The sequence below is a fragment of the Antechinus flavipes genome, chromosome 4, assembly GCF_016432865.1.
Source record: "Antechinus flavipes isolate AdamAnt ecotype Samford, QLD, Australia chromosome 4, AdamAnt_v2, whole genome shotgun sequence".
Classification (NCBI taxonomy): domain Eukaryota; kingdom Metazoa; phylum Chordata; class Mammalia; order Dasyuromorphia; family Dasyuridae; genus Antechinus; species Antechinus flavipes.
In genome coordinates this window covers 136,830,830-136,854,435 of record NC_067401.1, presented here as the reverse complement: position 1 = coordinate 136,854,435, position 23,606 = coordinate 136,830,830, and the positions used below count along the sequence as shown (strand labels likewise).

General features: G+C 35.8%; 1 protein-coding gene and 1 long non-coding RNA gene across 3 annotated transcripts in view; one reads left to right on the top strand and one right to left on the bottom strand.

Moving 5' to 3' along the window:
• The window catches only part of SKAP1 (src kinase associated phosphoprotein 1), a 380,507-nt gene that overhangs the window by 138,351 nt on the left and 218,550 nt on the right, over positions 1 to 23,606 (top strand). The gene's annotated exons all lie outside the window — the stretch shown is intronic.
• On the bottom strand, positions 9,984 to 12,405 carry LOC127560271 (uncharacterized). Its single transcript, XR_007953292.1, has 3 exons — positions 11,823 to 12,405; positions 11,492 to 11,568; positions 9,984 to 10,203 (listed from the first exon to the last, which is right to left on the bottom strand). It is a non-coding gene; the product is annotated as an uncharacterized LOC127560271 (long non-coding RNA).

Sequence of the window (23,606 nt, the reverse complement as noted above, 5' to 3'; positions counted from 1 at the left end):
CATATTCGAACATACACATGAATGTTAATGAGAGAGTTGCGCTAAATGATCTCTAAGGTGGTCCTTGCATTAAATGAGAGCATTAAAGGGTAGCTAGCATCCTGAGGTTTGTGAGCTGTAATCAACTTTAGTAGCTTTGGGACTTATGGTAGGATTATGGATCCAGAAAATCTACATTGTATAATAGGGGGCAAAATGTTAGTCTTGGAGTCAGGAGAGGCAGGTAAAATGAAAACAAGCACTGATCAGTTGTTTAGTGTGTACCAGGTACAATGCTAACTGCAATACAAAAATTATGCCATTTGATCCTTCCAACCACTCTGGGAGGTAGGGATGTCTACTATGTGCCAGGTACTGTGCTAACTGCAATACAAAAATTATCTTATTTGATCCTTCGTGCAACCCTAGGAGTGAAGTGCTATCATTATCTTCATTTTTCAGTTGAATAAACTCAAAAAGATAATGATTAAATAACCTGCCTGGGGTCATAGAGCTAATGAGTGCCTCAGGTTGCATTTGAATTCGGGTCTTCCATACTCTAGTTCTAATATTCAGGAGATCTAAATTCTAGACTGTCAAGACAACTTGCAGTTTGTACCAACAAACTGTGTAAATCACTTTTCTTCTCTGCGTCTCAATTTCCTTAGCTAGGAAAAAAGAAAGAAGAGGTTAGATGATTTCTGTAGACCCTCTATAGAATCTAAGGGGATTAAATGGAGCAATGGATAATCAGGAGGACCCGAGTTCAAATCCAGCCTCAGATATTTACTAAATGTGTGACCCTGAGCAAGTCACTTAATCCTGTTTTCCTCAGTTTCTTTATCTATAAAATGAGCTGAGAAGGAAATGGCAAACCACTCCGGTATCTCTGCCAATAAAACCTCAAATGGGGTCACGAATACTTAGACACAATTATAAAAAAATGAACAACAGAGTGACTGCCCCCATAGGCTTTACAAGTTTGAAGCATCTTCCTTCCATTTAAGTCTAAAACTCAGAGCATTTTTGAAGTTTGCATCTCTCCTCAGTATCTATTAACAACATCACATGACAAAACCAGCATATTGATATTCGAGAGTGCTAATGACTGTGTAAATCCACCTGAGATTTGTCTCTGGTTGCCATGTTAACATTTGGAGACTCCTGAATGTCTGCTTAGCTGTATGTCTTTTGGCTGCCTGTTCATTGACAACTTATTTCATAGATAGCAAGAAAATAATCCCCTTGTCAGTTAATAGCATCCCGTGGTCAGGCTCTGATGAATTCAAAGGACCATATTTCAGAGCTTTGAAGTGGCTTTTGGAGCTAAATTTTCGAAGATTTCACCTAGGCTTTTTCCCTCTTACAAAAATTTTATCAAGAAACTAATTTTAGTTGTCCACTTATCCTCTATAACTGAGGAACCATTTGTCAGCATACGAGGAAATTTTAGACTGGCAATGGTGTGGCAGGCCTGAAATTGCATGTGCATAACGGAAAGCTGTCATTTTAAAGTCTGCCTCCTTTGTGTATTTTCAAGACAGCCCTGAAGCATTCATGCAATAACTTTCAACCTCATGCTGTAGTGAGATTGGGTGAATGAAATGCTCTTTGGGAGTGAAATGTCCACCCATTAACTCTCCTAAGACACTGGGGTGCTGTTTTGTAAATTACTTCAATGTTAATATAAAAGACTGTATTTACAGGTGAAACAGAGAGACTGAGACAAATATCTGGATGGTTCAAACAACAGCAACAAAAATAATCTGTGAATATAGAACCACAATGAGGGGAAATTTTAAAATGAGAAAATGTTCATGTAAATCATAATAGAAAGAAGAAATCCAGATGTACCTCTTTCTCCTCAATTACATGAGAAATGGGTTTTCAGTATCACAAAATGAGACTACTAGAATGCCACATTATTTGAGTTCCTTAGTATATTGCTAGATCATTATCCCTCTTAAATATTTCTTTAACTTTAGCTGTTATAAGAGGTATAAAAATAATAAAAAATTGCTTTTTAGAATTTTTTTGAGAAAATTTTAATCTATGACTAGGCTTAAAATGTGGGTTCTTTTGGTTAATACCTTTAAGTTTTCTGAGATTTGATTATGTTATGATGAGAGAATATATATAATAATGGACACAGTTCTGGACATGACTTCAGATCCTGCCTTTGATACTTAATAAGCTATGTGTCTCTGACCAACTCACAACTTCTGTGAACCTCAGTCAGGCCTCCAAAATTCATCTTCTAAGTTAGATGATCTGTGGTTCAAATAAAATCACAGTTCCTCAATGTGTTGGTCTAACCTAGTAACAATTATTATTGAATCATGGCTTTAGAGTTGAAAGAGATCTTAAGAGCCATTTGGAGAAATTCCCAAATAGAGTTTAAATGACTTACCCAGGGTCATGCAGCTAATAAGGGCTTGGGGTAGACCATGAATCCAAATCTTCTTTCTAAGTTTAAAGTTTATTATTTATTTCTATCCACTATGCCATGCTACTATTTCATTATTTTGAATCTATAGAAAGTCATAAACATTATTCTCAACAATTTCTTTTTCCATTCCTGTGATTTGGCTTTGTCACCCTTCTATTGCTTTTTCTTATCTAATTTTAACATTATGTGATATGATCACTAGGACAGAAACAGAAGTAAAAATTGAAACAATATAGAGGGACTGGGAAAAAAAAGTAAGAAAGCTTTGTTTTCATCTAAAACATTTTTCAGAAGATGTTAATCAGAGCTTGAATATTATTTTAAAATTTATTCTGGAACTCTTAAGGAATAAAGTTTATGTACTATCTTGAATATACATCCATATTGCGTTAATTTAAAGGGTCATAATTCTAAATATTGAAAAATGCTACAATTGTATTCAAATCTAGTAGTCACAGCATGACATGTATGAAATATGTAGCAGGTTCTTGAATGAATCACTGTGATTGCATCTCATTATAAAAGAAATGGACATATGGGCATAAATCAGAGCTACTCAGGGAAAGACATAGATCCATAAAGGTACATATGTGGAGACCAGCTAAAGATCGCTCTCCGCAGCCCAAGCTAAAGTGAAACCCAGAGGAAGTCCCAATGTACTCAAGCTAGAATGAAGACAAATAGAAGACTATTCATGTGGCCTTGGCCCCATTGCCTTGCTGCTTTTGATAATTATTAATTAGCTTTTTAAACATAGAATCAACCAAGATCAGAAGGGTAAAATGCTAAATGGCTCAGTTTTATACAAAGCATCAGAGTGGCAGGCAAATTTTTTTAAGGCTGGCAAATCCCTTAAGCTATCGCTATAGAACCAGCTCTAAGGAAATCTTGAAAATAAAAGCAGGAGGACCATTTACCAGGATAACTGGCCTTCTAAAGTAATTTACTTCCTACTTGAAATAAAGTATAAACCAGAAGGGTGGAATAATTAGTGAAAAGGTATCTCAAAGCTAACAAAACTTTGCTTAAAAGAAAGGTATATGAGCAAGTGGTTAGACATTGGGACAGGTGCAAGGGGGAAGAGAATTCTCATCACTATTAGCGATATTCTATAGTACCATGAGACACCCAGGGGAACATAAGTAACAAGAAAATGCCCCTTAAATCTCTCTGCCAATACCGAAACAATTTGTTGAAGGCATGAGTGACTGCGTTTAGGGTAGGAATGAGTATTCTTCCACCAGTTCCTTTAATACAGCTTATTTATGAAAGGTGTTGTGTCAATGAGTCAGTAAGTGAGGAGATGGGTGATCTGTCTACCAGCTCATTACTCAGCAATTTACACACCTTTCTTTTGATCTCTAGACAGATGGCTCAGTAAACAAACCACCAGGCAGAAACATGATGTGAAGGGGGGTCGTTAATCCTAGAAGGTGAATACTAGAGGATCTGAGTTTGAATCTTGACTGTTCAGAGTGACCAACGTCACTTGCCCCCTCAACTTTATTTTCCAATCTGTAAAATGAAAAGTAGATTTTATGATCTCTAAGGTTCCTTCCAACTAAAAATCTGTGATCCCTTGATCCATTTGAAGATTGGCTTGATGTATTTCGACTCTCAGATTCTGATTTGTAAGTTCATCACTATAATTTTTAAGAGGGAAATGAGAGGATCTAGGTCTTTGTTTACATGTGAATGGGGACATTCAGTCAGACATGGAAAGTCTGTGAAGATGAGCAATTTAACTGATGCTCAAAGGCACTAAGAGACTAAGTGATTCACCTGTGGTCACATAGGGAACCTGTACTACCGTGAGAACTTGAACTTGAGCTTGTCCCAGCCTTCTATCTATTACATATAAGATTGGGGTATATGGGGTTCAGGGAGGACCAGCGCTTCAAGTGTGAGCACTTGCCCAGAATTATTCAGGTGGTATCCATCCACCACCCAGTTCTTACCTGTGGCTCCAAGAAGCTGTAGCATGTGTAGCAGCCATACCGCAGAGAGCCATTTTGGCAGATGGGCTAAAGCAGGTTAAGGATAACTGAGGTGTCTCAAATTAGGGGGATGTCTATCACAAGAATGAAGATATGAAGAATGATAATTTGTTCCAGTGGCCATGAAGACAATTACAACAGGTTGTGGAATCCTTAGAACTTGGTCAGCCATGAAAGATGTTAAGGTCATCCAGTGCTCCATCTCATCATCTTGATTTTTATCTTGCCGCTGGATTTCCATGTCTCAGGAAGAGAGACTGAGGCTGATGACTTTGTGCAACTCTGCCTCACTTAAATCCAATTAACCTGTGAGTTAAGACATCACCTTGTGAGGTCATTGATCCTCTTAGAAAATAAAGGATGAATAACGCTTCTCTTATTATAGAGTTCTGCTTCTGTACAATGGTACAATCTCATGGAGGTCATATGTCACTGAGTTCTTATTGTATTAGTACATTATGTAAATATTAGAATCTTTACCAAACTTCTAGGGGCAATTAGTAAATTTTTTTCATCTTATCACCTGCTCTTTAAATATTTTGCTTTTAATTTTAAATATTTTGATGTTAGATACTTTCATTATTCTGAAACAATGAAGAAAATGTTAGCCTTGCTTATAGTGCCCTAGGAAGATGATATGGCTTGATACTAACTGTATTATTTGGCTTATGTAATAATAATTGTTAAAATGAAATGATTAATAGTAATAATAATAACCAACATTTTAAAGCTTAGAAAATGATTTACAATTATTTATTCATTTTATCTCCACAACTACTCTGAGAGATAAGTGCTATTATTATTCCAGTTTTTCAGATGAGGAAATTGAGGGTTGAAAATGTTGTATGATGTATGTAAGATCATACAATTAGTAAATATCTGAGTATAGATTTGAACACAGGTCTATTTGACTCCGGTTCAACCTTCTGTCCATTCCCCTTTCTAGCTGCTTCTAGTTACTTCTTCAACCATGAGGATAATGGAAAGAAATCTGAATGTAGGAGAAGCTTTATCTTAATGAGAGAAAGAGTAGAGATAAATGGTAAGAAAAAAAGACAAAGGTTCTGGAATCCACTTTCTCATTAGAGTTAAGTAGTCCTCATTCATCTTCATCTGGGTGAGAAACATGACCCACTATTCCAGGGTCGAGCACAAGGACTTCTTTTTCTTCTTCTTCCTCTTTTTAAAAAAATAATATTTGTATTTTAAGTCTCTGAACTCTCAGCTTTTTCATTATAAGGGAGAATTTTCAGCCAAAATCTCTAATATGAATTTTCTACTTGTGAACAAGGTTTTCTATTGCCCTCTGTGTGTGTGTGTGTGTGTGTGTGTGTGTGTGTGTGTGTGTGTGTGTGTAGGGATTAGTGACTTAGTATTCATCACTTTCTAAAGCACTTTCTGAGGGTCTTGAGATATAACAGTCTCTTGGCCTGCTATGATTCTCACACTAGCATCACCAACAATTCTCCCCCTTTAAGAAGTCTGGAGAATATGTGGCTTTTCTCCGTTAAACACAAAAATCCACGCCAGATGGACTCAATGTGCATATTTTCTTGTTTTAAGATTACAGCTTATAAGGACAAAGGCAAGTGAGATTGAATGGGAAACAGGCACTGTAGAGATAAATGAAAGAAAAGGGAAATTCAGAAAAAGAAAGAGTGAGAGAGCAGCCAACAAGGGTATGCCCCATTGAGTATGTTACAATTCAGGGGAGAGATGGTAGTAGGAAAAGAAAATCCACATATGAGAGTTTATGTCCCTTTGAATATTGAAATGTAGTTTATGTTGAGATGTCAACAATCCATGGTCACCCCCAACAAAATGATAATGTTCATATTTATATAGTGTATCTCATCCAGAAGAATTCAAAGGTGTTTTATGAACTATAAATATAAACATGCCACATGAAGTGTTGTTGCTGATGTCCTTCCAATGCTGAATCTCATGTTGAATCAGTCATTCTTTGGAAGAGAGGTATCACTGATGGATATAATGGCTTTTTTTCCATCAGCTCTTTTTTTATTTCTCAGGCCAGATTTCTCAGTCCCTCTTTTAAAACGCAGCATATTGCGGAGGTCTACCAGTTTACATTACTGTCTGCTACCATATGCCGCACCCTCCATAGAAGGTGAATTTAATTAAACTTAAGCCAAATAGTAATTGCACTGGAGATTAGGAAATATTAGACTTTATCCAAGAGTGATTAAACTGTTCACCCTTTGGAGGGGGGTTAGCTTTTTTCTGGGAAGTATGGTCTGCTTTAAAGAAAAAAAGCAATGACTTGCCAAATCAACTTAAAAGTTCCTAGAAGTTTGTTCCTCATCCAAAAGTGAACACTTTACTCACAGAATGCAGTATTTACTAATTGTAAAATGTGCAAGAAATGAAAATGAGCCCTGAAGAATACTACCAGTGGAAAGAGAGTCAAAAGAGTTCAAATCCAAGTAAGTGACTTGAATAAATTGTTTCCTTCTTTCTGACCCACCCTTTTATCTCCATTCTTCCCTATAAAATAAAAAAAGATTGAATTTATTGGTTTCTAAGGTCTCTCCCAGCTCTTAATCTATGGTCCTATAATCTTTAAGTTATTCCTATTTGTTGTTGTTGATTTTTATCTTTATACACGTCAAAGTCTGAGACCAATTCTGAGTTCTCAGAGGTCTTTTTGATAATGAATTACATCATCTCCCAATTTTCTGAACTCATTTGAGTTTCCAAATTTTTGTTTCTTTTCTCAAACATCTAAATTGGTCCAGTCAGAGTATATATCACTAGTGCTGTTCAGAGATTTCAAAATTTGAAATTTCCAACTGTCTAAATACTCATTCTTGGATATAATCTAAAAGTTGTTAATAGTTAGTTTCTTTGTGTGGTGGTGCTAAGATTCCACCTGGAGAATATTTTGTGAGTGTAAACTACAAACTGCAATGATTAAAATAGAGGAATTGTCTTTAGGATACAAGGCAGACAATATGGTCGAAGAAATAAAGAAACCCTACTATAAAATAGGGTGGCTTTATAGCAAACATTAGTAGGAGGAGAATACTTGCAAGAATTTAGACTAATGGGATAGACATAGCAATGAAGTGATATTTGTAGTCACTCACAGCCAACATATTTTTAAGGATGGCTGCCCAAGTTTAAGAAACAGCAAGTAGAAGAAACAGATCTTTCTACGGAAGGAAGGGATCTCAGGCCCAATTATCTTCCCAGAATCATTCAGGAGGCAGCTTAAATTTTTCAGTATAAGGTGAGATGACTTGAATGAGGTAGTGTTTAAAAAAAAAAAAACTACTTTCCTTGGAGTGACCCAAATTTTTTGGATTGGCTATCTAAATACTTTGTATAGTCATGGTAAAATGTTTTGGGTACTAATGTGATCCTTCTGTCTGCCTGTTATATAGTGGATCAAGTGCTAGTATTGGAATACTTAGGATCAAAATTTGTCTTTGATACTTTGCTATATGACAATGGGCTGACGAAGTACCTATCTCTCAAGAGTGTTTCAAGATTCAAGTAGAGATAATATACAATTCATTTAACTTCTTTAGTCCTCAGATTCTTTATCTGTAAAATAAAAGAGCTGGACTAAATGATCTCTCAGAACTCCTCTGGAAACCCTTAATAGAAAATTGTTTTTAAATATTTGAAGGAAATGCTAAACTTCAGCTATAGATTAATGAAAAATAATATGTAATTTTTTTCCAATCCAAGTTTATGTGTGCCTTGAAATCCAGACTCAAGATTAAGAACCCCTATCCTCAATAAATGTCAGCTATTGATTTTGGCTATCAGCATTGGGTATTCTTTAGTCAATCAACAAACAATGATTAAATACCTGCTATATTCCAGGCATCATGCTAGGAGTTGGAAATACACATATAAAAGTGATTAGCCTAATGGTCACAAGTTAATAACTTCATGTATATGCCTTTCATTCCCTTTTCTGCATAACATTACTCCCTCCAGCTCCCATAGGATTCATGTTCCTTGACTTTCAAAATTGTTTTGTCTTTGTATTTCTAGCATCTAACTAGATGACTGGGACAAAATGAGTGCAGATTAAGTACAGATTAAATGCTTGTTGAATGAATGAGGGAGGGAAGGAAGAAATGGCCAATGACCAAAAATTATTTTATCTCATTAAGAATGACTTTAGCAACACCAAATCCAAGGGACTCATTATATCTCAGGATATCAATTTGATTTTTGATTCATTTCTCTGCATCATTTGGGTTTTTCTCCCAAAGTTGAGCTGTTTTAATAATGGCCTGGATTGAACCAGCTAACTTTATGTGCTCTGATGAAATCCTGGTTTCAGTTAATTGGCATTCTAGCATGAAAATAATATGAGAATATTGTGAGATCTTAGAAAAATAAACAAGGGAATGAATATTTTTAATTTGATGTGTATTTGGTCCAATTAAAATGGGGGAGATTGCTGTGTTTGCCCTTTCCTGAGATCATATCTGTTGTTATTAGTTGACTTCTCCATGTAAAAAGAACCATATAAATAAATATCAATGTTAATTTATCCATAGTTTTCTCCTTTCCCCATGTCTTGTGAAAATCATTGCCATACATGAGATAAATGATTTAAGAAATCCATTTAAGAAATGATCTTTGTTTCACAGTTAATCCATTCTTGAGCACTTGCCCCTTATGGCAAAATTTTAAAGTATGTATTATGAGATAGGCTTTTAAAATTTACAGAACAAGAAGTTGGTGGGACCTTAAATTATATGCATCTGAGTTTCCTGAGGGGAAAAACCTCCACACATAACAAAAAATACCATGATCTTTAGCATCTCGGGCCATAGGTTCAAGTCTATTTGGAGGTTCTTAAGTGAAATGTGTCAGATAGCTTTCAGCCAGTCCACAACAGAGAGTGAGTCACATATCACAACCAATGTCTGTAAAGTTGCAGGGCTAGGATCTATTCTTGAAAGAACCTGGAAGTGAGTGAATTTAGAAAATAAATGATTCCTTCTCTCACCCCTTAGAAGGAGAGTGGCCCTTTCAAGTTTGACGAAGGTCATTTTCAGGGCAGTCTGGGTGAGGTTACAGTTCATCTACCACTACCAAGCCTGGGGAGGGGGCAAAGGCAACTTGAGTCTGAGGGAGCCTGGCTTTTATAAAAGCTGATGAAGCACAAATATTCACCTTTTGTTCTTCCTAGATATCTTAATAGCAATCTTGCAGGTTTTTCACTTTAAAAGTCCAAAGGAATTCACTCTTTGCAAAGATGAGGGGATACCAACCAGCCAAGATACAGAGTATTTGTCCTCCTGGGGACCCCCAGCTGCTCATGTAACTCTTTCTTCACAGCAGGAGCTGAACAAAAACTTACCACTTAATTGAATAGTTCAGAGGCCACTGAGTCAGAAGTTTTGGTTATGCTGGAATATTTGAAAACTTAAAACAAATATATGCATTCTTGGAGCTCATGTAGCATTTTATTAACTTGAATTTAAAAAAAAATTAAGTTTCCCTGCTATAATTCCTATTGTAGATATCATTTATTTTTTCTTTAGATTGTTATTTAGAAGGGGAAAAAAAGCAAAAACAACTGAAGAAACAACAATGACCCTGGCTTCATCTTCCTTTTTATTTTCGTGCTGTTTGCAAACCCCTTTTGAATAGTGAGAAACAATGCGATTAATTTTCTCCAGCGCAATCATGCATAGATTTAATAAGCATCCGAAGGTAGGATCCATCTGTAAAGTATGCGCTCCATGCTAAATTACTTCTCTTCTGTGATTTTTTTTCTTTCCAAACCTTAATTAATTGAAGAAAAAAAATGTTTATTAAAGTGGGAACAGGCTGGGCTCTGGCTCTCCATCTCTGGCTCTCCATCTCTGGTTCAAAAGTTCAAACAATTCCCTGAAGGCTCATCTGAATATGTGTGTCTCCCTCTCACAATCTTTCTTTCTCTGTCTCCATGGAAGGTTGAATGCCTGGAAAAAGGTATATTATTTTGTTCCCAAGATCAATTTTAATAGCCTTAACTTCTGTGAAACTAACCCCCTCTGCGTGTATAGATTTGCATGCATATGTACATATATTTATAAGCTCACACGCATATCTAAATATAAGGTATATGTCTTCCTATTCCTTAGAATAAGAAATGAAGATACTTTCAGTGGTCTCATTAAACAGGATGTTGATGGAGAACAGGAAGTCCAATTCTACAGGTGGATTTCCAACAGGAAATTAAAGAAGTTATATGTGAAAATAAGCTAGGAAGTAAAAGGTCCTCGTGGGTGAATATAGACCAAGAGGTCACCATCCCAGGTAGAAAAATACTCATCAGTAAACATAGATATGAGAAAGAATATAACAGGAAGTGAAAGACTTTATGTAGTGATGCATTGGACACAGAAGGCATTTCTTGCTTTGTAATAAACTTTTTATTTGGTGAGCTTGTTTAGATGGGGAAAAAAAAGAATAGCAAATTTCTTATAAAAGGGGGAATAATAAGATTGGAATTCATTAAAATGGAATCTTCTTTCCCTCCCTTCCTGTCCTTTTCCTTGACTGGATGTTATAGATTTTAGTTATTTCATTTTATCTACTTTTATCTTACTTTATTTTAACTTCATGGGTTATGGGGTTTCCAGTAAAATTGAGACTTGCTTTTAGTTTAAAAGTTAAGATTGGCTTTGCCCTTGGACATTAGAAAAAGTTATGCATTCTACGTACTGGATGCAGAAGTGTGCAGTTAATTCTAGGAGCAGATAATCTGACACAAATGGCAGCTCTGAACTTGGCCATGATCTCATCTTACCAAACAACTTCTCTTTATCCAACTTCTCCTTGAAAAATGCAGTGAAAAAGTAGAGACTATGTTGTAGGGTCTTTCTCTCAGAGCGTTCTGTAGCTCAATCTTTTTAAGCTATAACTTCATGATGCCCCTAACTGGCTTATTCAAATGTCATTTGTATAGACCAATTGATTGTATTTTTCACTTTTTATCCAATTATTTTGATGCTGTGCAATAAATTCTGGAATAGTCACGGCCAGTCTTATCACCATATATATATTTATTATATATATATTTCCATACCTTTGCTAAAAGGTGTTGCTTCTTGTTGAGGGTACAAATGTGCTCTAAGACCTTGAACTTGGAGCAGTCTGGGACACCTGTAAGCCAAAATGCAAGCAAACACTGGGTTAAACTTATAGCTAACATCCAGAAAAAGGAAAGTGGTCCTCTAGGTTTTTTGGTTGGTTTGTTTTGGGTTTTTGCTGGGCACAAACATCCTGCTCACGAGGTCCGTGACTTTTGGAAAAACCTGCTTTGTTCCTTTAAACAAACTGGTCTCAACTCCTGGGAAGCCCCTGTCTTGGGTTGTTGTGATTCTACAAACTGCATGCATGCATGTAAACAAACCTACCTGGGAAAGGAGGGCACGGGCTTTTCCTCCTGCTGCCTATGTGCTTATGTCTCTGTAGCCGTAGATTGTCCTTTGTGAGCTATTCAGTGACATTTCAGCACCATTTCAATCTGAGAAAACCCGCAGTTGTGTTTCTTTAGCTGACACCGGGGCACTTGCACTCGAAATTGCTAGTTAGAAAAAAAAATTGTGGAGGCCAGTGGCTGTAATCAGCGTTGTTGCTGTCTGTTTCCTCAGACTAATAGCAGAGCGATCAGAGTCTGAGAGTTCAAACAGAGGTTATCTTTCCCAGGTAGCATCTCGTCCAACGAGAATTTGATTTTTTTCTATAGGACTTTACTCCATTAGATTAATGAAATTTCAATGAGAGCCTGGCGCCCCCTGAAGCTTTGTTAAGAAAACAAATGGTGATTCTGTAGGTGTGACAGCTTGCTTGGAGAGTTACGAGAAGGTGAATACATCCTCACAATCTAGTCAGCCTGAAACACATTGATCTCTATTTAAAGCACCAATCGGATTTTTGTTAATTATAAATGATTGATCTGCAGTTTTTCCCTCCTGCTCCTCTTCTACGTGCCCCCCTCCCCCACGTCTAACTTCTTTGCATGCTGAGTGGGAAGCTTTTTGTTTAAAGGGACAATCATAGATAGCAAATTATAGCAAAGGCCCGCTGTCACTAATGTCGCTGTCAGCGCCGCTCCCACTGTACAGCCCTGATTTCAGTGGGGCCTAAAGCAGATGTCAGCTAAGTCTGCATTGTTCGCTTTGTATTTGGCTCCGTTCCTAAAGGGGAAGATTATTTAAAATGAAGGAAGGCAGAAGACAATGCTAATTAAATCACAGAAATTATGATGATGTGTTAAGTTTCGACTTGTAAGCCTTGGAAACTGAAAACAGGCCTTATGTGTTTCTGCGAGCTCACACCTCCTGTGGGTCATGAGGGCAGTTTGTGACCCAACCAGTGAGGGAGGGAGACCTTAAACCTAAATGTATTGTCTTTTAGGTAAATTATCACCTTTCTGCTGTCTTGGCAGGCTAATTTTTCAGATAACATTGAAAAGATGCTACTGTAGGGGAAACAACTACTGTCTCATTCCTGGTCCTCTTTCACTTTGCATAATTCTAGAGAGCAGAGAAGTCTTTGGAGATCCATTTTCAATTATGTTCATATAGATAGCTATTTTATTTGTCTGTAGGTATGTATCTATAGACATAGAATTTTAAAAATTCTATTATTTATCATCACTACAATACAGGAAGTAAATTGCCTAGTAATGAACCATAATTTGCAAACAAATCTTGCAAATATTTTGCAAAGAATATTACTTTTTACCTTCTTATAATTAATATCAATTTCAGTTTCCCTATCCAAATATAAATGTTGTGGGCAATATGGGTTTTGGGTTTTTTTTTAGGTCTAAGATCTTATTTGGGTCTAGGATATGCATCTTGAGGATTGGAAAGTTACGGTTACAAAAGAAGTAAACTTGGGTTTTAGGATAAAAACTTTCTTTTGGTTAGAAAAATTCATGCTATGTCTTTGAGACTTCATATTAGGCCTAATCATTCCACAAGGTTTATAGTTGGCAGTAATATTCTGTTGACTAGAGTTTTAGGGGAAGGTCTTATAACTAGTTCAAGTCAAAAGTCTCTGGAAACTGCTAGGGCACAGTAATTATGAACGACTTGGGGTAATTCCGTCTCAAAAACCATGGCTGGAAACGGATTAGTAATTTATGTGTTTCTGTTCACTATAATATCAGTATGGATATAAAAGGTGTTATAACAGAAAGCTCCCATGATTTAACTATCCTGTGATATACTTCTGGAGATACAAAATTGAAAATGTAACTTTTTATTGTTTAGTGTGGGTTCCCAGAAATTAAAGATTTATTTTCTCCTTTTTTAAAAACAGTTCACTGTTGCCTCAAATTTTTAATAACTCCTAAAGCAGATTACAAATTTTGGCCATATTGATGCTGATTTTTTAAAAGGGTGGTTGGTGAGATATTCAGAAATATTTGTTTTAAAACCATATTTTTTTTAAAAGAGAAGCACGATTCCTTTGACAAATGTTATCATATCAGAATTGTGGGTGATGACTAAATTAGGGACCAGGTAGAACTTTATGTATGAGGATGATGTGACGATTATGGTGAATTTTCCAAATAATTTTCATAGTCTGCCTATAAAAAGTTGATTTGTTAAAAATGTTTTAATTTTATTCCTGTTGTCTTCTTGAATAGGCTAAGTAATGATTTTCATTAGTGTGTGTGTAATTTATGTGATTCCAGTAGGTTCTACCAAGGTTAAATAATTTAAAGAAATAAGCCCTTATCTGATATAAGATAGCTAATGAAGTATATTAGACGCTTGCCCTATTGTTGCATGAAATGGATATCCAAAGCTAACAACAGCTTTCTCCGGGAACACAAATCTCTGTATAAATATCCAAATGTAGCAAGATGTTGCAAATTTTTAAAGATATGCCATAAAAATAGATTAACGCTGGAATGCAGTCCTGTTCCGCTGAATTACAAAGGGATATCATGGGATTGTAAGTGACATTCACATAAATAAAAAATCAATTCTTAATGATGAGGCAGACTTGTTTTAGCGCATTACCCAGGTTAAATGGGAGCACACAAAGACATCAACTCCTATAAGACTAGTGGAATCATTGTATATTAATATGATTTAGAGAGCTGCATACCTCAATGGAATAATTGTTATTATATCTATACAGCCAGATGGCACTTGGTGTAAACAGCCACTGAGTACCTCCAACGCAAGGCCTGTAGGTGATTCTTCAGGTGTTTGGGGTTTTTTGTTTTTTGTTGGGGATTTTTTTTTTGAGTTCGACTCACTCATCTTATAGAAATCTAAAATACTTATTGCAAAATGGTTACAATTGCTAGCACACAAATTTTTCAATTGGGTGCTTTTATTCGGTTCTGCCTTCTTTACTCCCCTTGTTTTTATTTTTGGTTATTATTTTGTTTTCTGAAATCTTGATTGTCAATATTTCAGAGGAAACTTATGAAACCAATATGAAGAAAACTGTGTAGTAGAATGTCTGATATATGTGTAGTAGTTCTCTATTTGTGTGTGTGTGTGTGTGTGTGTGTGTGTTTGTGTATGTTAAAAAAAAAGATAACAAAGTAGCTTTTCTTTAGGCACTGATGGCAAAAAAAAAGAAAGAAAATAAGGTTTTGGAATTATTTTAAAATGAATTCGCAGCTTTTCAGTGAAGTATGCTGTATTCTGTTAACTGCTCTGTCAAAAAAAAAAAAAAAACCTAGGAAGAAAGACAGACAAGGATTACAAATATACACTCTAAAATTCTCCAAATGTTAATGATTCAGGTCAATAGCATACCCTCAAATATTTGAAATATTAACTTCCTAAGAGAAGTAGGGAAAAATAAGAAAATAAAGATAAGAAGAGAACTGTGGTCTGAACTATGTATATATCTTTATATATGGGCTATATGTATGTGTTTAGACACATATAAATATGTACAATATGTCCCATGCATATATATGCATGTATATGTGAATGTGTGTATATGTATATGTGTATATGTGTGTACATAGACGGACTGACAGACAGAGCCTAGACCCATAATGTCATTAGAGAGAAGGAATATGTGTGTGTGTTTGCAGAGTTTCTCCTTTTGGGGGGCTTTAATGGCTTGAAATTAAATTCTTTGGAATCTACTTTATTGTCAAAAAAAATTGTTAAAGTGTCAATTTGTTCCTTTTTCTTAAATAAAGGGAAAAAGGGGAAGGGGAAGGGCATTTGAGTCTATGTCATAAGATTATTTTCTGCATCTTCCAATTTCATAGATGACATGAGAGCTTTCAGAGAATTATCCTGTCACACATCTGCTGTTAGAGCAACGGCTCAAGAATGAAGGGTTGGAATGGATTTAGTGTAAACCTGTATTTTCTCAACTTCTTTCAATCTAAAGCATTACATCAAAATATTTTTGTGACTTGGTTTTCCACCCTCTCAGCTTTATTAATAGCACTAAATAACATACCATGTTTAGTTAGGATTAGTTCCTAAACCATTCCCTTACTATTTCTCCTGATCCATGTTTTTCCTTTCCCAAATGTCAAGAACATAAAGCTGACTTTTTGTTGGAATTTTCACGATGGTGGATTTAGATGTCCAAACATGTGAACCGGATTCTCTAAGTCCCTAAAATACAGTAACTCGACCTCAAAATCCCTGGATCTCATAAATTTAGATATACTCCATCCCCTAATGGCATAATAAGGAATATCATACTTAATCCTGAAGATTCATGTTTCTGAAGTAGGATCATAGGATCAAACCTTTTGACTAATTGCTTCATGGACTTAACAAAACTTACTTTCAGCCCTTAAGGAGTATCTTAGTTCATTACTTAAACTGCAGCTACTTCTCATGCGAAATATACCACCTGCTTAGGAATAGTTTGGACAGAAAGCACCACCCTTCCTCCCCCTCAACTTGGAACTTGAGAGGGAAGGAGGTTTGCCATGTGAAAAGTTAAGAAGTTTAGAAGTATTGATATAAAATCCTGACAATGACATGTAGAAGTGATTTCCTAAAAACAGGAAGCTGTAAAAACATGCAAACTTTTATCCACAAATAATGAAAAAATGGTTAGAACTATTCAATGTGCAAGTCTCATAATTGCTATGAATTTTATTCTGGAGCCTCCAAATTTGAACAATCCTGTCCAAGATTATCCCAAACCCTAAAGGTCTGAGGGAGTGGTAGAGGGAGGAGCAATGTGTGGGAAGACATAATGGATGGAATACTAAATTTGGGAATCAGAAAGATCATCTCAATCATGTAAAGCTGTGTGGCCCTGGGAAAATTGTAACTTTCTTGAGCCTCAGTTTCCTAATCTGCAAAATGGGAGGATATATGTAAAAGACTTTTCTGATCTTAAAGTGCTATACACCATGTCTTAGTGAAGTTTTAAGCTATTAGAACGTCATCACAATCTAAGATTTTGGGGATACGCTGTATAAACAACCATTATGTTACATACATATTTATGAAAATATCCAACACACTTGACAATTTAAAATATATACCTTTGATAATATCAATAATCTGAGACACTTTTAGCAATATCATATCACAGGAGAAAATAAACCAAATTTATTAAGGAAAATGGCTTAAATTTCAAGCTTTTGAATGCATTGTAAAAGACACCTAAGTATTTACCTTCCATGTGGGGGGGAAAAGGAGGAAAAGTCTTCGGAAACTTTATTTCCTATCATTCTAAGGCAGTCAGCAATATTTAGCCAATCAAATTGCTTGAATGGCTTATCATTCCTACTGTTTTAATTTTGAATATAGATTGCCTCGTGCTGATGGGAAGTATTGTTAATTTTAATAAAATTAACTTTATGTTGTTATTTCACCGCTTTATAATAATTTTACATGGTGCCCTAGGGATACCTCTGTTTTACATTATCAGGTGTCATTTTGGCAATTTGGTTGGTGTAGTGCTGTTCAGCTTTACTTCTCCATTCAATTGCCTGAAGCCACACTACTCACATTCCATTACCAGCAGCACTAGCTCCGCACACACTTAAATTTTTGTGTGCAAATATCATTTTTGCCTTTTCTTGAAGCCATTTCTTTGTGTCATTTCCTAGCTTGATTTTGCAAAAACACTGAATATACCAAAATAACTTGGTTCAGTTACCCAATAAGCTCTCTCAAGTATGAAAATGTTTAGTTTCATCTTATATACACTGAGGGGAAGATGAAGTGCCTATTTTGTCAGGGTGTTAGCTGATATTTCATCTTCTTTGATGGAAATTAAAAATTAACTTCTCTATAGGGACAAATAGTGAGTTGCACTTAAAACCCAAAAGGAAGTTTGATTAACTTTTTTCCTTTTATAACCCATTGTACATTGAACAAAATAATAAAAATCAGGACAATACGAACACTAATAGGCATATCTTTTTGGACATTTTTTCTTAGCTTGAACTTTTTGAATCCCCAACCTCTTCTCTCCCTCCACTTCCCTTCCCTTCCCTCTCCCTCCTGCCACTGCTGGTCAGCACAGACTTGCTCTAATTCTGACCTGGGCCAATATTCCTCCTACTTAAGCAACTTGGTAGCACCCCCTATCCCCAACCAAGGGATTTACCTTATTGGTATTGAACTTAATATAGACACACACTATAGCTCAGAACTCCCAAAATTAAGTGATCTACCACCATAGTGACAGAGATTATAGACATGGGTTAGTTACCACACCTGAGCTCTTGAACTATAGTCAAAGAAAATTTAGAAAGCCAGCCTTTATGAGAAGCACCATGATATACTGAATAGAGTTGGTCTTAAAAACAAGAAGGTCTGGGTTTAAATCCTACTCACATACAATCTGAGTGTCACATACATTTTACTGACTGTCCTAAGTCAGTAGTATCAAACTCAAATAGAAATGAGGCATGTATTTTTATTTATTTTGCTAAAATTTTCTCAATTATATTTTAAAATGATTCAGGCCCCATTCAAGATATTATAGGTCATGTTTTTGATACCTTTACTCCATGTAATTTATGACCTAGTGAATTTATAGATGAATAGTGAGCCTAATTCAGTGGAGGAAGTTTCCAAACTGTCCATTCACTCACTGATGTAAATTATAGGTCTGGAATGAGTGTTTTAAAACTTGTTTAAATCACATTAAAGAAAGCTGGCAATCTAGTGAGCTATAAATGAATCTGATCCTTAGGCAAATAACTGGCTTTTGGAGCATGTGCCAAACTGGAGGATTCAACACAATTAGTGTAATATTGTATTAATTATATCATTACTTTAATTATCAACTTTTAAGATGGGTTTCAGGGATATGAGATCTTTTATCCACTGAGTACTTGTTTCACCATTTCCATATATGAATTCTCTGTCTCTTTGACTGTCTCTCTCTTTGTGTCAATTTGTCTCTCTGTGTCTGTTCCTCTCTATCTGTGTGTGTGTGTGTGTGTGTGTTTGTATGTGTCTCTCTTCATTCAAGATCTCTTTGATGAAGTAATTACAGCTACTTTTACTATCCCTGAACATTTATGTAGCAGGCTATTTTCTGCAAAATGATTTAATGTACTTGGTGAAGTAGACTCATTTGATTCTTAGAAGAATTCTGTGAAGTAGGTTTGGCATGTAGTTCCATTTTACATTTGAGGAAACTGAGTCCCAGAGAGGGTAAATGATTTGGCCAACATTCTGTAAATATTAGATTAAGGATTTTTCTAACTCCAAGTTCTTTCTGGTCCTTTGCAAATATTAAAGAGGTATGCAATTGTGAGGGTTTTTTACATTTTTTATTAGGTCAGGATTTTTGATTTAATCCATCTAGGAAACTCCTGTTATGTTAATCCCCTCCACTAATGCACATAAACAATTCATCTATTACTTACAGTTTTAGAGAGCTGGAGGGAAGAAAGAGAGAAAGAATCTAAATAAATAACTTGTCTTTGATAACACAGCTCAGAAGAACTCGAACCCTAAACTTTCTAACTCTAAGGTCCTCCATCTCTTCAATATAAAAAACTGCTAATATCCATTATTGACCAAATGGTAAAGTGATTCCAACAATAACAATAGCAAAAAAAAAATCCAAAAAACCTATCACTGACCAAAAAAAAGGGGGGGGGAGAGAATTAGAGTAAGAGAATATTACTGAATCGCTTGAACTGTTTGGATTGGATTAAGCACCTCCTCATAATTGCTATTAATCTGTTTGACTTTGTGTCATATAAACGTGATTTCCATTTTCCTAATTCAAGCATTTGAAAAGCCCCATAGATGACTTGTGAACAGTAATGTAGATTCTGTAATGGCAATGGCACCACAGAGTAAAACTTTTTTTGCATAAATTTAGTAGAACATGAAGATGGTTTAGAGATAACAATAAATAATAATAATAGCTGATATTTATATCATGCTTTAAGGTTTACAAAGCACTTTCCCGCCATGGTTTAGGGATGAAACCCGTGCTTTTGATCAGCATTCCAAGCTAATCTTGGGGAGGTAAATGACCTGAAATATACCAAGTACAACTTAATGTCTATTAATATATTCCTGAAGTTTTAGAGGAAGATTCATTTAAGAAAAAAGATGTTTATGAAGTCTCTGGATGGGAGCAATTTGAAACATGTTTATAAATATTTTACCTGCTTTGAATAGAGGAATCGTTTTTTGCCAATAACAATTTCAGAGTAGCTAATGTGGCCATATAAATATGAATATTTAGGGGAGCTGTTTTTTCTTCCATTCCTATTGTAAATACATGATTAGTAATGATTTCTTTTACAGGGTTGGTTTTTTTTATGGAGAATTACCATATAAAGGAAACACTGCAGTTTAAGTCTAAGAAATTACATTAAGAAATTGTGTGGGAGTGCCTGATACAGGTATAGTTATAAAAATAAAATCATGTTATTTCCAGTAACATTTTATGCTTGCACAATTTCTTTTATCAAGAACTTGAAAATTGGTTTAGTGACCTGCTGTATACTATACTCTATCTTTTCTTTCAAGCAGTTCCCAACTACTTAGATCAGCTTCCCTTCTCTGTGGGATCTGCAAACTCTCATTCAAAATTTACTAAAATATTGCAGCATATAGACAGCCTTACCAATGGAAAATCAGATCACTACTCCACTACTGTCTTCATGATCTCAAGAAAAAAGGAGAAAGGTATCCAGCATCTTTGCATGGCAGTTTATGAAAGAATATGGATTGTAATCACCCAGATTAGGCAGGTATAAATGGATTGTGATTTTCATCCTTTTAGGATTATTAGATAATAGAACCATTTGAGTATTAGTGTGTCCATTCAATAAGCATTTATGAAGTGCTTGATATGTGCTAAATATTGGAGAAAAAAAGGAAAAACTAAAGAGTACTTGCTCTCAAAATACTTAAGATCACAGCTTTGTATCCACCTAACTCTCCCAAAATAGGCACTTAATAAATACTTATTGATTAATTTATTGATTATTGATTGGTTGCTACATTACATTTTGCTGGGGAGAACATAACTTATATAGAGAGAATGAAATACAGAGTATTGTATATAAAGTAACTTCCAAAGGAAGAGTGCAAGCAACTGGGAATACCAGGATAAGCTTCTTATAAAATGGATTAAGTTGGATTGAGTATCTATGTGTATGTATATATATATATATATATATATATATATATATATATATAGTTCTTTTTATTATAACTCTTCAAGAATCATAGGCAGGAAGAAATTATTCAGAAGTCTTGCCTCCTGCCTTAGCCCTAAGACTGAATTGTTCTTAATGTTTTTTATTTCTAATGTCCGGAGAAGCTACAAGGTGAAAATGCTACATTTGTTTAGCACCAAACTTTGAACCAAAATGGGCTTCAAAAAACATTGTCTTTTCCCTGTTGCCTCTAGAATTAAATGCAAAGTCTTCACCTTGGCATTAGAGCCCTTCAAAGTCTGACTCCCTTTTGCCTTCCTAGATAAATTTATATTCCTCTCCTATTACATACTCTCTATTCTGTTAAACTGTTCTGCTTGCTATTCCCCTGGACATGATATTCTACCTCCCCACCTGTGCCTTTGTGTGGGCTGTGGAACATACCTGGAATGCATTCCCTCCTCCCCTCTAGTTCTCAGAACGCTTAGTCTTGGCTCAGGTGCCAGTCCTAGAAGTCCTTGTCCTCTCCTTGATACTGCCTTCTTCCTCCTCACATTCTTTTGTTTTTATTCCTTTGTGTAAATGTGTCTTCTAATAGAATATTTATTACTTCAGTGAGAGCTTGTTTTTTCATGTTGTCTTATGATCATTTAACCAATATTTGTTCAATTGACTTGCATTGATTCCCCAAATGACTACAGAGTGGAATGAACATTGAGTACTTTTGTTCAGGTTGACAATTTGTCAAGTACTTTAGCATTATCTCTACTCAACCACTGTTAGAGATAAGGAATGAGGAAACCAAGAGAGAAAAACCATATGACTTGCCTGAGAATAGGTGGCTCGTCAATGGGAGAATGGGAACTCCAATCCAAAGTCTTCTCATTCTCAGTTCTTTCAAACTCTAAATCCATGAATCTACTTTCTTATAACTTACCTCACGGCAAGGAAAATTTTTCTAATGTAACTTTTCTACCATCTCCTTGATTTGTAGTTCTCTTACCACAGTTTCCACAAATAACCCAGAGATTTTGTCAATCAAATGCTCTTTTTTTCTGTACTTCCCCTCAAAGAAAAAGTAGCCAGGGGGAAGTATTCCAAAGGAATAGCTTAGAGAAATAACTGTGTAGATTCAAAGAGAATTAAAGAAAAAAGGATGGACCAAAAGTAATATAGAGATGGCCATCTATCTGTGCGAGGAGAGTCCTCAGGCCTGCTGCGGGGAGAGCACCCTCCTAGTAATTGCTTTGCCAGCCAATCTATCCCTGAATCTATTTCAATCTGACATCCGTAAATCTAAGGCAACTGAGAGCCTCGGTATGGATGTTGCATTGCCCTGCATCAAATGCTGAAAACGACTGGCCTCCCGACCTTATCAGAGCTTAATTTAATGACTACTGTGGGAGAATTTTGTTGAATTGTGAACAAAGCAGAAATGCTTTCAAAATCTTATCTCATAGGCCCATGCCAAATCCTTTGGCAGGCCATGAAAGACAGGTCCTCCCAGACTTGGCTAGTGCCCAATTTCCTTTAAGATTGCCAAGTCCCTATGACAAGTAGAAATCCTAGTTTGCATGGACATCAAACTCTCCCTTCCCCCTCACCAGGTGAGAATAAATTGAAATGATCATAGAATAGCTGGATTCCTGAGCCTAAATGCCCAGGACACCTTGCATATGAGCACAATTCTCCTGTGACAGAACCAATTGTGCTTTTTCAGAGGATCTTTGTGGACATGGTGATAAAGTACACTGGCCACACAAAGCAAGGATCATAACCTTTAGAACTGGCCTGACTTCATATGGACCCACACGTTGCTGAATGTCCTTGTATAAATGCATAGGCTCCATTGAGTTGGCAAGGGGCTGTTTCACGGCACAGAAGTAAGCATTGTGTTCACTTTGACCAAAGAGAGTGGGAAGTATTCGTTCCCCTCCCATCTCCAGATTCTCTGAAAATTGCCATGTTTTCTTCTCAAATAGGAATCAAGCTGGGCAAATACACATTTATTTATCCTTAACTTAGCTCAATGTGGCAACTCCTCAAGATGTTCCTACACAAAGCAATCTCTCCTGAAATAGTGAGCCCAGTACTTATAAAGCATTTAACACAATTCCTGGCAAATAATAGGTGCTTAATAAAATTTTGTTTCCCTCCTTCCTTCCAACCTGATTTGCGCTTTCTAGAGATCACATTTTTCTATAAGCAAAGCACAAAGCTCTTGTGAACACCATGGATGATGGCTGGGCTGTGGGGCTCATATTTAAGGTGCCCCCCAAATACTGGTTCAAATTGTTGAACAGTTATGCTCATTTTACATGCCAGAAAGGATTATGCTTAAGATTCTTAAAGATAGGCTTTAGCAACATGTGAACAAGGAATTATCAGAAGAGCAGACTGGTTTTTGAAGAGGCAAAGGAACTAGAGACCAAATTGCCAAATTTATTGGATTATAGAGAAAGCGAAAGAGTTCCCAGAAAAATATCTAGTTGTGCTTCATTGATTACACTAAAGTTTTTGACTTTGATCACAGCAAAATATGACAAGTCCTCAAACAGATGAAAGTACCAGATCATTTTTCTCC